The 17,828-nt window shown below is 31.4% G+C and overlaps 1 protein-coding gene across 1 annotated transcript in view; it reads right to left on the bottom strand.

Moving 5' to 3' along the window:
- LOC124363452 (neuropilin and tolloid-like protein 2) overlaps window positions 1–17,828 on the bottom strand; it is a 1,362,382-nt gene that overhangs the window by 649,664 nt on the left and 694,890 nt on the right. Inside the window, exon 4 of the mRNA XM_046818700.1 lies at window positions 4,747–4,928. The gene's annotated coding sequence lies outside the window, so the exon portion shown is untranslated. The remainder of the gene's footprint in view (window positions 1–4,746; window positions 4,929–17,828) is intronic.

The following is a 17,828-nucleotide window of genomic DNA, read 5'->3' as shown; positions in this document are numbered from 1 at the left end:
TATTTATGACAAGGAAACTTAATAAAATTTTGGTAACTCATTTTAGGGCTAAATTCGTGTGTTTGAACACAGGCCTGTCAAAACAAATAATAATAATCACGCTGGTATGTTTCAATTACTTATACAGGCAAAGATACGTTTATGTAGGGGAAGGATTGCTTACATAGGGAAAGTAGTATTTGGGAAAGGAAAAATCAGCCCACTTACGAACGGAGGAAAGCGTAGACGACTCGCAGATATTAGAATGTTATGGATAAAGAGTAATAGAAATTAACTAACCACAGTCTATGGTAATAGGGACGTTTGTTAAGTTATAGGCAGAAATCGTTATATAAGGAATTAATTGTTTAAACATGTTTTTTGCAGTGTAGTTTCTCAGAATATTTCGTATAAAAATACAATTTTCAGACGTAATTTCTATCGTAACGACTTAATCACTATTGACAGTTTGAAAGATCGTATAAAAGAACGATGTTTGCCCTGCTACTGTCGTCACCACATATGATACGCAATTTAGGGTCATGAATCATGCAAGCGCTAGCCGCTCCTCGTCACGGAACAAATTGCAAGAGTGTACAGGTCCTTTTTAAGCTAAGAGATTTTGTTTTATTTCCTTATTTATTTTTTTTTGTGATTGTTGCTTGTTAGCTTAACGTTAGTGAAGCCTATCACTTGAGAGACTGGTTAAATCTCATTTATGCCTTTGTGTATGTTTGTTTAGCTGTCTACAGGAGCTGTCTCAAGATTAAAATGAGCTTTAGACTTGACATTGTGCATGAAAATTTAACGAATTTGACACATTATTGTGGCGTACTCAGACCTTTTAAAAAAGCACTTAGGTGATTCAATTATGTACTCCTACGTGACCGATTTCGAGATTAGATCATTTGACAGATTTCGTTTGTGCATTGACATTTTTTTCTTTCAAACAAGTACCGTTGGAATTTTAAATGATTTTTTTTCAAATTGTCGGTGTCGAGTAAACATTTTATACCTATACAGTTAATACAGGGTTGTTTTTTTTTTATTTCCAAGTTACAAGTTTTCAATAGGCACCACTTTTTTTTTATTGAAGAAAATAAGCCTTTTATTTTCCAAATATATATTACAATCTATGTGCCAAATTTAGTTTCTTCATATAACTAGTTAATAACCATTTATGAAAAATATAAAGTTTTCTAGCGGCTATACGATACACTTCTAGACATATGTCTATTTAACTTTTCTTATTACTAGTTCTATCAGCTACGGAAGCTTGTAATACCTTCTTGTTAATACCCCATATACTTTATCCAATTGCCGTCGCTCATTAGTGGTTATAGACAAAAGCCAACGAAACGTTCGTAGACGTAATACTAGTCATCAGATGTGCTCCCAACTGAAATAGCCATTTTAATAGTTCTTATTAAATTAGTTTGATGTTGTGAATACGTAATCTCTATAGCCAAAAACAAAAAATTACCTAAAAGCACCACTACATTACATTTCACGTACACTTATGGAATATTTAAAGCGCACTTCGCTGTATTAAACCCTAGTTCTTGAACATGTCATCATTATACAATTAGTTTAGGATATCATTTTATTTGTAACAGTCTTAATTATTACAATGAAACCCCTAAATTGGCCAATTACTAGCCTTAGGGGCCCCTGATTTTCCTTTTAAGGTGGATCTTAGAATAAGTATAATTTCACTATATCATTTTTAAGAATTAAAATGGGTGGGGGGGGGGGGGGGTGGGGGGGGGGGGGGGTGGGGGGGGGGGGGGGTGGGGGGGGGGGGGGGTGGGGGGGGGGGGGGGTGGGGGGGGGGGGGGGAAAACGATATTGTAGGAATACACTCACTGATTTAATAATGTTAGTGTACCACAGAAACGATTAGGGTAAAGAAGCCCTGTTTGCTTTGGGTTTAAGGAAATTTACTGTCGATATAACTGTTGAATATCTCATTCAAGACTAATTGTTATTTTAAACTGAAATTGTTCTAAAAACAATTACAATCGTTCGTTTCGAGATCTACAGTCTGAACTATGCTTAATGTGGGTAACTAAACTGAAATAACTACAAACTAAGAAAAGCGAACAAAACAACACATTGTGAACACTACACAAACTAAAACCAAACTAATAATAGCAAATAACCTTTCCTCCCTATAAATAATTAAAAATAACTAAGTAGTCACTATAGCGATCTATGCGGGGGAAATTAAATAGCGGAAAATTTAATTTCGAAAATTGGCTCCTTATATTATCGTAAATGAACTTCAAAAGGGCAAATTGTGATTTTGTGTGGGGTTTTTTTTTAAATTCTCCCAAACTTTCCAAAATTTTTATTTAGAGTTTCGTCTTAAGTCAAACGAATCATGTGCAGTTTTCACGTTTTTATTAATCTCTTCCTCGTGCTTTTCATTCTATTTTTATGGAAATGTTTTTTCTATCTTGTACTTTTAAACTTTCAATTACCTTTTACCTTCCACACTAGCTTTTTGGGAGGCTTAGTAAAATTTTTATCTTTGTTTCAACCCGAATACATATTCTGTTATTTTTAAATGACGCAAAGGCGTGCCGCTACAATGCTCTACTTTCTACTTACTCTTTTTAATTTTCTCCGATAGTCTTGGCTCATCATGTATTAGGTAAAATTAACATCTAAGTTTTACAGTATACATTGAATCGAAACATTCCCGAAACATTGACATTCTCAAAAGATATCAGTCTCACGGGCGGAAGCCTACAAAAAACGAAAATTGTACGAAAAGTTATCTAAACAGGCGAGTTAAAGAAGGCGGACAAATCTATATCCAGGCTGCTGCTTAACCATTTTACTACTAATACGACCATCAGTGATTTTATTAATCTGGCGCCTTTATTACAGATTACAAGCTGTCTTGATAAATTGATGCTGAATTCTTTCCCAATTTAGTTTTTGGGATGGGAAAGATCTGTGTCGATTAAATACTTTGTTACTTACTAAAATACTTAAAGTTCTAAAATGAATTATGTAGCGGTATAACAGTTATTTCTAGAGATTTCATTAAGGTCCTGAAACATAACAAATTACTATGTTTGGAATTTGAAGATATTTCTCATTGTAAACTATAACACGTAAAAAGTTGATATCTTATAAGATTCAAGTATTTTCTGCTCAAACTATTACGGTAATTAGGTAGTATGACTCCTTTAAAGTGTGTAGTTACGATACACTATCTTAGATACAATTTCATGTGTCTGATGATAGACACGTATTGATGATAATATTTTTTTCTCTCTTAGAACAAGAAGCCAAGAAAATTACACCTAACCCCATAAGGACCTTTGACCTGCTTCCGGACTGACAGGATATTTTAGATGGTAAGGTTGAGATGATGAGATAAACCTGTTGAGATTCATGAGGAAAATTTTTATGGCACTAATCTCATGTCATGCCCCCAAGGAAGAAGGAGTAGCCCGCTTTAAACCAGCCTCTGCAGGTAAAAGGAGGTATGGGGTGGCACACCCTTATATCTAGGCTGGCACGAACCTTTGACTGTTAGGGAAAAAACCCCACCAGCTCTAAAAGCTGTAGACTTGACCTATCTAAATACCCTTGCGCCCCAGAATCTCGACATTTGGAGTTAGTATTTTGCAGCTTCTGGACATCCATAAGTTTGCCCAGATTAAAGTTGCACATCAGTTTTTGCTGTACTCAATGTGGGTTCAAGTCGAAGTAATAAACTCGCCAGAAGTGAGCCCTCCTGGAGATATTGATAATTCTTACTTGGTGGTAAATTTTTTTAACTTTCTGCCCTATACGTTGATTGTCATTTGGTGTCAAACCTTTCCTGACTCACTGGTTTACTTGGTCTGAAGCCTTGAATACTTTTTTAAAGATCCTGTGTCTTTAGATTTTAAATACCAAAAAGTTTTGTTACGTTTACTGACGACTACATATTACCTTTGACATTTAAGAATTATTACATTTTCTGCATAAGCCTATAAACTTGTTTACTGCGTTTATATGTAAAGCAGTTATTTCCTTTATAAAATATTCAAATAAAAGTATATTTATTTATTTCTTTTCTCAGTTTACTTCTTTAAACCTCTCACAAGGTGTCTATACCTGTAAAACGTCTACCAAGCTGTTTAAGCTGTTTTTGTTTGGGTATAGTAAGAAAAGTCGTTAAACATTTGCAAGAAACAAATATACAAGCACATTTGTCATAAACTTTACAGAACATTTGCGTAGTATAAATTTTGCTTCAATACAATAAACAATGTCTTGAATAAATTGTACAGTTATAAAATAACATAGGTTTTAATTATACTGTTATATTTAACACTGTATTAGAATGAATAATTCCCCTGGTATTAGGTTTATTAAACTTATATTTATGGTATGAGTCCATCGTAAAATAAATCTGAAACATTAAAACATCAAAAAGCAACAAAAAACATGACGGGCTTTATAAGTAATTGAAGTACTGCTATTGGCGAAACAACCTGATTTTGAAGTGTGTAGCAGGAAGTAGTAAGTTCTCTAGTGATGGCTTTTGTTTCTCTCTGAAACTCTGATAACTAAATTAGCTCTCACTTCGTTGATAACTTTTAGACAAGCTCGGTATTGTTCCCTTTAAGTACTAAGCACAAACTAATGTGCTTTTGGTTTCGTTGTCAAATTACCTTGTTTGTTTCTAATTCAAGTTTCCACTCTTGTTATCGCAGTTTACTTACTTATAATTACAAAATAATGAATGTCAGTTTTACTCACTCAAGATGTGTTTTCTGGACGTCGAAGTCCTTGAAGGTGATCTCTATGATCTCGTCCCTACTAGCCACGAAGGTGTACAGTAAACAGTTGATGGAAGGAGGATAGTTCTTCGGATAGTCTGGACTGCTGAAGGTGCCGTACTCTTTTACCGTACGTAGCAGAGTACAGTAGGCATTCACAACCTGTAAATCAAACAAAAATATCAGCTATGATTTTACCTTCACTAACATTTAAATTTCAATGAAGACTGGTGGTTCTTGTGATATTCTAAATTCTGATGTCATATTTCTTTACACAAACGAATGAAGCATAGAAAAAAAAAAAAAAAAAAAAAAAAAAAAAAAAAAAAAAAAAAAAAAAAAAAAAAAAAAAAAAAAAAAAAAAAGCGTAAAGGAAATAATATGGCATACATATGAATTTAAGGTAATTAAATGATGAAATTTATATTGTAGTAGTAGCGTGGAAAGTGCACCTTATAATGAAATAATATATTAATATGTTACAGCTGTAAAATTTATTTAATATGCTGAGCAAACCTAATAGGCTTTACATTTTTTTATAGTTCCTTAAGAACATCCTACATAACTGAATGGTTCTCATTTCGATCATTAATTTTATTTATTTTTAACAGTTCAAAAACTTATCTTTGATATTGGTGTACGTCCAAATTATTTGTAATTTTATAAAAAAGTTTATTATTAGATTTTAGGAATATTTTTAGAAGTTATTATGTTTAAACTCGAAATGATTTGTATTACAATAAATTAATAGGTTCAATTCATTCCAAAAAGGATTTCACCCTGGAATTTTAATTTGTGTATGTTTTGGTTTATGCTTTGAATTGTGTTTGATAAACGTAACTAGTATTTGTAACAGCGATTTTAAGGAACATTTCTGGATAACGCCATTTTCTTTATTAAATAACAGAGAGCGATATTATTTAGATTTATGAAAATCCATAACATCTGTTCTTCCACACAATCTCTTTGTTTGCATTTTATACTAATTTAATTTTGTACATAATCATACACTTTTAAAATTGTATTATTTCTTGCATGGATGAATAAAAAATGAGACTCCTAGATCGTATTATATCGGGCGAAACATTTAAGGGATAAAATAACAGCTTTTAGGCATCTGAGTTATTTTCTACACCAATAACCTTTCAAAATGTAGATTCATAAGAAAATTTACTTCTCCAATTCCTTCGGATGGAGTTGTGTTTCTATTCTTGCTTAGCATTTTTTTAATCACGTGCTCAATGAATGAAAGATCATATTATCTTTCGCAAAGAAAAAAGTCGTTAGTGATACTATAAATTTATTTCAATAACTATATCTTCATTATTCATGTCTTACATTGCGCTGTAATACTATTATGATTAGTAATTTTATTCACATTACGTAGTATAAAATGTAATTTTCATTATTTTACGTGTAAATATCATTCCGTATCATAAGGCCTGAAAATTATTGTTAGTGACCAAAAATTTATCTACGAACTAAGATAGTTGAAGGAAGCATACAAAGTTAAACTTCTTACATATAATATTTTGCAGCGTTTTCATGATATGAACATTGCATTTTGAAAACGTTGAATATAAATAGTTATAATGAATAATAGTTTTAAAATTAGAATTATAAGTGTCAACTGTTTTTAGACAAGATGAAAAAAGAAAGATTACTTTTTGAATACGTGACGTCTTTGGTGGATTTATATTCTGAAATCATTTACCGTATTCAAAAGAAAGCATTTCTTCTCATCTAAATCTAAATCCAGGCGCTGATCTCTCCCAAGAGAATAAAAGGAAGCGGTTCTCGCCAGAACTGTTTACAGGAAATTGCCTTCCGCTTGGAATAGAGATTCGCTTTCGACAAATACTACTCTCTTACGTACCATCGTATATTACATTATCCACCTCACCACTTTCGACTTAGATAAATACCTGATTACAGAATTATATACCACATAATCCTAAAAATAAGAAATATTTTTAATAGATAATAGTTTGTATTACAATAATACGTCGGGAACTGCCAGGGCCAACACGATTTTAATTCTAGAACGAATGTTAGAGCCTTAAACATAATATGCAGGTGTTCCTATTTTTTTATAATCATGTTTATAAACAGCCAAAATATTTACGACGAAAAATAAATACCATTAAACTTAAAATGTTAAACTAAACGAAATAAAGTAGTAGAAGAGTGATATAAGGACTGGTTTACTGGGTTCAATATGTTATGGATGTGTGTTTAAAATTATGGGGATTAATATTCGCTGGTATTGCTGGTTAATGTTTTTTATAGTATCCCACACTAAAGATTATTACCATTACTTCGATAATTTACTAAATATTAAAGCCAATTTAAAAAACTTTGATTTCATCATGGCTCGAGAATTTTAAAGCAGATTTTACTCTGTTTAACGCCAGTAATAACGTGTATGGATGCCAAAGATGTTTGCATTATTCAATGGGTCTGAACAAAACAAATTCCACAGACTTAATATTTTCAAGGATTTGGATATAAAATTGGTAGCCATTTCATTGTGTTGCTGCTATTTTACTGTATGCGTCTTCAACTGCTTGCAGGTTCCCTTTTTAAAACTAATGACATATTAAAAAGTTTATTATGAACAAAGATTTTTCAGAGGTAATTAAAAGAAAAATACTTTAAAATTTCAAAGTTGTTTCTAGTTCCTTTTTGAAATATTTTTGTTTGTTTTATTTTATTTAAGACTTCCTGCATAGTTTTAGACAGACTTTCTATTGAAAATAAACAACCAACATTTTATTAATATAACTGTTTGAATCTTTTGAACTTCTAAAACCTATTTACTTTTATTATGTTAATGTAGTAAAATGGAAAAAAACACGCAGCAGCTATCTTAAGTGTTTTATTAAATTGACCTAATTAAGTAATTTTTCAAAGTATATCCAAGTACATATCCTACCTGGTTTGGATTTAATTAGTCAGAAATTAGGATAGCTGACACATTCATAAATCTGAGTCGTATTTAATTATCAGTGTGTTCCAATGGGATTAATATTAGCTTCTGGAGGTTAATTATGGACCATGCTATGATTTCTAAATATACGTAACTCTTCTGCAAAACCAGATTTGAGCGTAATTGAGTGGTATGAAACCAACCTTAAAACATGAATAAGGATTAGGATATAACCTTTTGATTTCAAAATCTTTACCACATGTGGAGTTTAGCGATTTAACGTAACTATGAATAGTCAATTAAATTCTAACTGTAAATATAATGCAATAATAGTAAGATTATATGGTATTCAACGTCAATGGCGAAGTTTCGCTGCGTGGTGTTGGTAGCATTTGGTAGAATTCTTGAGGCAACAAGCTCATCCCTTGTAGAGATAAGCTTGTAAGGATTATAAGGTTCAAGCAGGGTGTAAGGACTAAAGACTATTATAACTTTCAAAGCCAATAATACAAACTTCTCACTGAGTTCGACTTGTTCACAAACTAAAGCTTGCTCACTCCCGGATATATGGTAGATTTTAGTAACATTATGAATTATGATTTGCCTTAATAATTATTAAGGCAGATAGGAGTTTGTAACTTTTGAATCATTATTTTATAAACTAGAGGTACGTTTCTTTTTTGAAACTATCAGTAGAAAATTAATGTTTTCATTATATTAAATTATATACTTTTGATAACTTCACAGATTCGCATTTTTAACATATTACAAGTATAATCTTAGTACTATTTATTTAATGAGGTTTCGTTAAATGTTGCACAATGATGTTCTCTATTAACAAAATAATCATTAAATAACCTAAACCTCATTAAGGGGGGTTAATCATTAAGGTTGATAACCTTAGGTTTAATAACCTTTAAAATTTTTCTTAAAATCTTCCTTTAGTTAAAAACAATTATTTTAAAACTTAAGCATAAAGTAATAGTTATAAAGGTTCTTAATACGAAAACAGTGAATTAGTCAAAAAAAAAAAAAATACATATATGAGACATGCAGAAATCCAAACAATGTATATTTTAGGTCAGATATACGTTTTATATAAGGCTGTCAAAGACAGGATTTCAACCTGTACTATCTCTAACTTAGATCCAAAAGCCGACTTCTTTAACTGCTCAGCAATTGGCTCTCCTAATATACACTCATTCATATTTTTACGTAGATCTGAGCCTCGAATCTGGAAATTTGAATATTTGTGTAAACCAGCAGTTTAGTAATCGTTGCTTAAAAGTTTGTTAACTGAAGTATTGAAGAAGTTGAGGTAATAAATGTGTTATGGAGATTAACAACTTACTACTCTACAGTAGGCGACCTATGATAATTAGGTCCTGAGGTAAATATTTTGGTCATTATCCCTTCAGTGAAGGCAACAATTCCTCAAAGGGAATGCCTAACTGAACTGACTTTGGCACTTTCATTAAGGGATTCTCCTATGAAACTTCCTCTTTCTTCAAATAAATGTATTACAATAGTCTCATTATACTTTATGCCTGCAAACCTTATTGAATGAGTGCTCTCATTGTATCAAAAAATAATTTAATGCACCATAAGGGGCAACCCACTCTATTTATTGAATTTAAAGGAATTACCACCATCACCAGACATAGTAGCTGACATACAATATTGCTAGTCCAATATCAAAGTAATGATATGTATTTAAATAGTATTTTAAGTAAATTTTACAATGATCTTCCTTTTGAAATAGCCCTCATCGCAAAATTTATAGGAGTTTTTTTTTTATTTTCTCCGGATTTTTATCTACATCTTTACATAGAAATTTACATGTTTATAATAATTTTTGCCTCAGAATATTACATGATTAAAAATATTTTTAATGTATGACAGTGTTGTGGTTTTGGTTATAACATGGCAACATTAGGAGCTATTGCGCAAATCTAACTAATGATTTACATTTAGAGATGTTGGCCTCATGTGAAATCTACCGTTCTTTCAGACTGAGACGGATATTTTTTCCTCAATTCATTGGATTTATAAACCAACTAGTAATCGAAACAGAGTATTTATTTTTGTTAAAACATTTGAAATAATATAAAATTCGTGCTTGAAAGGTTTGATTTATTTACAGACTAAATATATCACACCACCTCCATTGAATTGCCTCTATTGAGTCCTAGCAAGTCTATCATCATAATAATAACAAAATACATTATACCAAAATTGTTATTTTTGTTAAAGCACACTGACGAGTTTTTCACGGAAAATATATCAAACACTAAATGTGACTTTTTATCTAACTAATTAATCTAGTTTAAGATTTAATTTATATTAAGAACTCACCAATGCTTTTAAATGTTTTGAGTTCATCATTTGTCTAAAATATTATCTTATACATTTTAATGTGCGTAAAGATATTTATATTAGGTCCACAATGTATGTAGTAATGTATATAATTGTTTATTATATTCTTTAAAGCGAACTCACTAAATTTTCTTAACGTTACCAAGCCATCAAACACGGAAATGCCTGAATAGGATATTTGCTAACGTAGTATTGCAGCCGTAGTAAATCCCCAAATCCGATTGCAACGCTCTAATTTATAAATGATGTACTACCCTTCCCACAGTACCTCACACGTGTTGAATTATTTACTCATAACTGCAGTGCGCACTTCCAATTTCCAGGCTCACATGTATTCAAATTACTTTTTGAAGCGTTAACCATGTTACTTTAATTAACGTAAACATCTACGTGGCACTGTAGTATTAAATAACAATTCGCTCCATTGTCACTAACGTACAGTTAATGAATTACAATAGTATTGAACAGGATTCATCGTTAAAATTCTCTTCGTAAATTCCATGTATTTCTTTGGCATAAAATGCAATTTTTCGTTACCTTCACTAAAGAGTTATTATGGAATCAAATACTTATTTGTGTCCTTTTTTCTGACTATTATATTAATAGTGCTTGTAGTATTCATTGAGAACTCTTTTAGTTATACTTGTGTAGCGATGTATTTGACTACAATAATTCTTATCGTACATTACCATTGAAAATGATACTACATATCATCTTGTTATTTGTGAAAGTGTCACTAACACAAAAAATATTAAAAGCTAATAAGGCAGATCAAATGGAAACACCTAATATACATATTTAAGTAATCAGAAAACACTCATATAACTTATTAATACATTCGTAAGAACTAAATCTGCAAAATAAACTAGCGCTATAACTTTCACTTTTGTATAATATTCGTAGTTAGCTTATACATAGCTATCTTAGTTAACAAGTCTTAGTTAACAAGCAAGTTTGACAGCCTGCGTTGTATCTTCATTGTGTGTTCTTACTTTGTAATTTGGTGAATATAAAACATAGGTTTTTTTTGAACCACCTTTACAAGTGATATATATTTAAGATTATTCTTCAAACTGGTAATGTTAAGTACATTTGTGTACATTAATAAGTTTTCAACATGTATATAATTTATATAATTCCTTTCTTTAAGTTTGTAATGCAAGAGAGGGTAATCTTAAAGTTATTTTAGTGTCGGGGAATCTAACCTCTGGGAGCAATTTTATATTGTTTCTTATACCAAAATGATATCCAAGATACACCTTCTAAGTGTTATTTATTTTGTTAAAACAGTTTAAAAATTGCGACAGGAGACACTATAACCTCGTTTTAGTACTTTTTATGTACCAAAGGTTATTGTATAGTCGTACATAAACCAATAACACAGAATATCAAAAGACAACACGTACGAAATACTTATCGCACCGATGAAAAATCAACTTCCCCCTTATTCCTTCAACTGTTGACCCCAAAATTAATATATTTCCCTGTTGCACCAAGAGAAACCTCTACACCAAATCTTAGGTTCCTAGGACCTTTCTATTAACAGTTATCGTTTGGACACAATTGGAATGTCATTAGTCATTTATGAACAATAGGGTTCACAATATCAATAGGGTTCACCCTTGAATCAAAAGAAATTAATATAGCAAGGTTGAATTTTCTAACATTTTTCATGATACATTTTTACATACACATATGGACGACAATACAATTTTTAAAGGCTCTTTAGAGTCTATAATGAGCCCAATTTTCAAATGATACGCACATTTAAGTTATCTTGGAAAACTATAAAATGTATTGAAAAAGTTTAGCGTAATAACAAGATCAATAAATCAATGTAGTTAAGTTAATTTTATAAGTTGCGTCGTTCACTTTCTGTGCTAAAAATAATAGTTTTTGTCTACATTAACAAACGATCACAGCTCTTTTACTGGTGCTTGTAATAGAAAATCTTTTACATGTCATATGCATGAAATCTCTTCTACTTTTTAAATATTATGGTAAGAAACGTTTTAGGATCATCAAGCATGATGTGAGGTTCGAGTCATTTGTTTTTCTTATTCAATTGCAACAATTATTTTTTTATTATTCAAGAAACATTTATTTGTCTAATGATATAAAAAATGCACTTTTCACGTAGTTTATGTTTCAAAATCCATAACGGCGTTTTTATGATTGTTTGAAGGTAATTTTTATTAAATTATTCGGACGGTTGGTAAGTCCACGGAAAGAACGGGGTAGGTCACACTTTATAAAATTTTCAGGAGAAGTAACACAAACTTTCAAAACTAAAAGTGAAAGGTTTCAATACCCAAAGATAGATGGAAAGTATATTTTTCTATTTAAAAAACATTTGTACTTAATAAAAAAATATATTTAACTTTATATTTTAACTTGGAGTTTGAAGTGCATTAAATGTATCAGATTAACACTTTTCATACGGAAAGAACGTGGTGAGTACCGGTTTGCACAGAAAGAAGAACGTAAGTATGGTTTTGCAATGAAAGAACGGGGTTTGTCCATTATAGGTTTTGTTACAAAAAACTAGCCAAAAAGCAGCTTTATTGATACTTCAGTGGGTTTAGTAATTTTTTATTACGTAATTTATTGTGATCGTTTGTGACACGTTTTTTGACGGCATCTTTTGCTTTCTTCTTGTCTTCAAATGGCAAGTTAGAAAAATATGCCCTTGCATCTGGACCACACAATTCTTTCAATACTTGCATATCTTTATATTTCTCTGTTGATATGGAGACTCGATCTGCAAATAAATTTAAATCGGAAGATATAAATTTTAATTGCCCTAAAAAGTCTTGTGGAAATATAACTTACCATATGCTGGATGAGGCCAAAAGAATTCGTTTTTACCCTGGGCGAATTATTGGCGAAATGAACAATCGCAGACATCATTTTTGTCATCTTGTCTAGGCATCCTACGGACAATTAGATTGACAGAAATCAAACTCGTTAGATAATAAGACTGCTCGTCCCCAACATCTTTAATGATTTAATTAGTATATTTATTTCATCAGGGTTAATGCTTTTAAAACATTGAGCATTTGCAATCATTGCCTAGTACAAAGGACATTGCCTGATTTGTTTGCTTACACTACTCATTCTGCCATTAGCTTTCCTCTTCTTTGATGACTTCTTGGTTGATGCCTTTTCGTTTTTATCCGACGAACTACTCATGACTAAATACACACCCAACCACTGCACAATGCACACACAATTCACAAATATTTTATCTTCACCAAACACTAATAATACAAGGACATAAAGGCCACTGACATAACCTCTCCTAACTAGCTGAAGTTTGCGTCACTACTGACAGACAATGAAGCTGACTAAGCTCACGATGCGTAAGAATGGACTAGCCCCGTTTTTTCCAAGTAGCTGCGTACTAGTCTCGTTCTTTCCGTGCATGGCAAAATTTATAACCTCTATATCTCTGGGACTAGCCCCGTTCTTTTCAAGTAAATTTAATAAGCGTGTAGTATTTTCACGTGGCTACCGGAATGCAGCATAATCTAATTTTTCTAAAAAATGGACTTACCCCGTTCTTTCTATGGACTCTTCAACTGATAAATTATTAATTGATTATTGATTATTATTGATTGATAAATACCTGTGAATTTCAGTCTATACAAGACTGATAATTATATGTTTGTGACTGCATAGCATGATAGGATGTTAGTTTCAAACTGTGATACATTTTATAGTCCTAAAAAAATACATAAATGTCCTAAACACAATTTTAACACAACTTTTTTATTATTTAAACTAATTAATAAGTAAATGAATTGTTTAAGATCAGTAATTAAAATTCAAACGTAAAGAATATAAAATGACTAAAAATATATAACCAAACATATTACATTCTCTTTAAACTTGTTTTACATTGGTTGTAGTTGTTTATTATATTGTGACAGAAAGGAGAACGAAAGTGATATTCAATTACTGAAAGTTCTGAAACTTGCACAAATGGGTATTTTTATTATTGGCTGAACGCGTTTACAGCAGGATGTTAACAAACATTCATCAACCAGAACGACACGTAGTTACCGATTCAGGACGTTTATGATGTCCACTGCGCTCTTACTTCTACGTTAAACAAAATTACAGATTACGAATTTCTATTTGCAGGAGCCTTTAAACGTGTATCGGTAGAAAAGCTTGAAAACTCCCGAGTTTTAATCTGATTTGATATGGATTGTTTGACAGATGGTGAATTCTGTACATTTATAAATTTTACGCTAGATTTAATTAACATGTTGACCTATATATTGTTCCTAAACCAGTGTAAGACCTCAAGTAAAATTTAAAATAGACTGCTTTTTAATGAGAAAGATAAAAGGTAGGGTTTATATTTTTTTATGGAAAGTGGTTGAACAGATAGCCCATTGGATTTCTACATTGGTAACAATTATTTTGCTTAATATTTCCAAATAAAATAAAGGGTTTTATACTTCACTTTTTTCTGTTCTACTGATCCGATAAATCTGATTAGGCCAGGTGCCTAATTTCTCAGATACCAGTGCTAGAACGCTGGTGATTAATGAATAAAAGCCGAATAATGTTAAATATTACACAGCAATTGTTATTCTTGATATACACTTTTGCTTCTTTGTATTTGAGAATTTTCAACTTACAGAATAAAAGTAATTATTACGATTAAAAGGCAATGATTTATATTATAAAAGATTAAATGAATTATCCTAATCCATTGGTCTTAGAAGTCTTTTTTCTGATATTTAAAACAATCCGTACCAAATGGAAATAAACAAATCGACATTTAATGATTGAATCATAAAATATTGACGCTAACTTCATTTTCAATAAACAACCTTGATTCAGTGGAGTAAACAAAATGTAAAGAATGTAAATAACTCGTTTTAGGTTGTCACTGAACACTATGAAATTAATAAATTTATTGTAATTAAAATGGTGTTTGTAATCTAAAATTTTAAAAACTTATAATAAATTCATAATTTCCAGTAAAGCAGATTCCACTGTAAAATTTAAATTGTGAGAAGAAAAAAAATTATCTTATAAATAGTAATAAGATAAGGAGTACAAAACTATCCTGGCGAAACTATTCACAAACAATAAGGGGTGAGACCATTAGAGGTAATAAACGCATCAACAGACAGGGAAGGACGACACAATAAATGATGTGTTTATAATGAACAGTGAGGTGATTAGAGTTGATTTATCTGTTTCAGAGAGGAGATGGAAGTCTCCTGGTAATTTCAGTGAGGTCGGTCCGACCTTAATGATGACGTTTTTAGCGGTTTGTACAGATCTCCAAACAGGACCAATATTTATTTAAAATATTCTGAGAAAATCTATTATCTTATTGGAATTGTAAATATTATATATTAACTTTGTTTATTGACAAATCACCTCATTAAAAATTAAAAATGCTGTTGTTTGTATAGACTGATTTGTGTGAAACTCTGGTATGTGTTACAAACAATGTATGAAGATTTACTGTCCCTTTGAAATTGAATAAAATTGGAGCAAATAAATGGAATAAATAATAATGTGGTACATTTTGATAATTTATATAATTTGTATGTTGTGTCAAAGCTTCAACAAGGTTAGTCATGTAATATGCCCTTAATATTAATTTTAAAGAACACTCTCGAAAAAAAATGTGATCAATGATGTAGGTTTTTCTCTGCCATAGTCGTATATGTTATATGTGGTGAACATCTTTGTAAGGAAATAAAGTTATTTCCTCAAGTAAATTGTATATAAAGTATTTTGCACAAAGTGAAAATCTGTTCCTACTTATTCCACGAGTAAATGATAAAAGAATTTCTTTTTATTTCTATAATTAACTTTTAATTTAATAAATTGCATTAGACACTTTCTATAAATAAAGTATAAGCTTTCTAACACAATCAATGGAGTACATATTATTGTACATACGATTAGTATAGCTTCAAATCTAAACCATGTAGATTTTTCTTCTAATCATCACATTCTCCTCAGAGTTTTTGTACATTTCGTTAACTCGTAGACTTAAACATCATCAGACACATTGTATACTACTTTGTTTAGGTAGCCGTGATCCTAGGCCAAAATTACCAAGATATGTACGGTCTGACACATTTAAGGTATGACTCTAATGACAGGCAATTACGAAAATACTCTAATTACATACTCTTATTCTTAAAATCACAATGACTGTTTTCTCAATATCTGTCCACCATCAAACCGTTCCAACCTCTCAAGCAGAAACATGTCGTAGAATCCCAGTATAAACAACTTACATGTTACACCTGTTTTGCAGACCATGCAAGGTTTTCCGAGTTATTATTAAATATGGAGAACAGATCTTGACCGTGCAGCCAATATCGCGTAAGGCGCCGCTACCTTGTTTCCATGACTTTATGACGGTTTATGGGATTGCCTTGCGTTCAAAATCGACCTTGAATTCCATGCTCCGTGCATGGTTAGATCGACCAGCACAACATTGGACATGCGATAAATACCATTCTCCAAAATACAATCTAGTCATACGTAGAAAACCACAAAATATTCCCGATATAGAATTCAAAGAGAGAAACAGAGATGATAAGCTCTGATCTATATGCACTCAAAACCGTCGAGCTTTTAAATGCTCCGGTGTAATACTGCTCACGTGGATAAGCAGTAGAGTGTTTTTCTCCATTTCAAGGAATGAGATCAAGATATTCTTTTCTCGAGGACTGTTTCAGTGCCAGTTATGGTAATTCATGCAATACTGGCAAACCAAAAACTATTAAGACAAATTATCGTGAAAGGCAGGCATTGTAAATCTAGCCCACTGTCACATACAATAGAATTGAAAAATCGTAAGCATGTTTTATAGCTAAAGAGGATTATTCATGTAGAAGGATGGAAAAAGAGATCCGATGTACTCGTCGTTTTAAAGTTTGTTTATTGCAAAAACTGTGTATGATGGCAAGGTATTTGTTAGGAGCACACAATTCTGTAGTACAGTTAAGGTTTCAAAGACATCTTCGTTAAGATATGAAGTAAAGTGGATATCTCTACGCCATCGCTAGAGGCACTGACTTCTAAATAAAACATTTCAGACTCGTTTATGTTGCGGTGAAACAAATAACCCAATAAAAAGTTAGCGTTTGACGGCGAGGAAAGCGAAGCGTAACCGTTGTAACTTAGTAACGTATTTACTAACATCTCGTAGCAACATGCAGTTACAGTAAATATTTGCTTAATACAGATACGTGCTAATTAGTCTAATGATACTAGGTGCATATCTGTTATGAAGTTATTTTTTTAATAAATTACATTAAAAATATAAAACTCAATACATCATCGTTAGGAATGTACAAATATATGAACATATTAAATTCTTAATAAATTTAACAAAAAAAGTATAATCAATTGCTCCCTTAATCCCTGTTTCTAGCTCGTCTTCTGGAAATCCAGATCGACCCTGAATTTTGGCATGGGCTATTTAAACGTTTTCAGATAAGGGGTGTGTATGTCTCACCACATTTTGCGCAACAGGCTTCGTTGAAGGCTAAAGCAAATTTCATTATCTAGAAAGACAATGAGACGAATGTTTGCAGCCCCGGGCAAACAAAATCAACCAGCCTATTGTGTGTATCATAAACTTCGATAATTCTCAATCAGATCCCATTGATGAATCTATATAAATGAACCTTCACTGCCTTATTTTCTTACTGTTTATAAATAAATATTAATGTAAATAGATTAAATCGCTCTATAAGTATTTT

Source organism: Homalodisca vitripennis, chromosome 5 (genome assembly GCF_021130785.1).
Source record: "Homalodisca vitripennis isolate AUS2020 chromosome 5, UT_GWSS_2.1, whole genome shotgun sequence".
Lineage (NCBI taxonomy): Eukaryota > Metazoa > Arthropoda > Insecta > Hemiptera > Cicadellidae > Homalodisca > Homalodisca vitripennis.
Note: the sequence above shows the minus strand (reverse complement) of the source record. Positions and strands in the feature narration are given on the sequence as shown.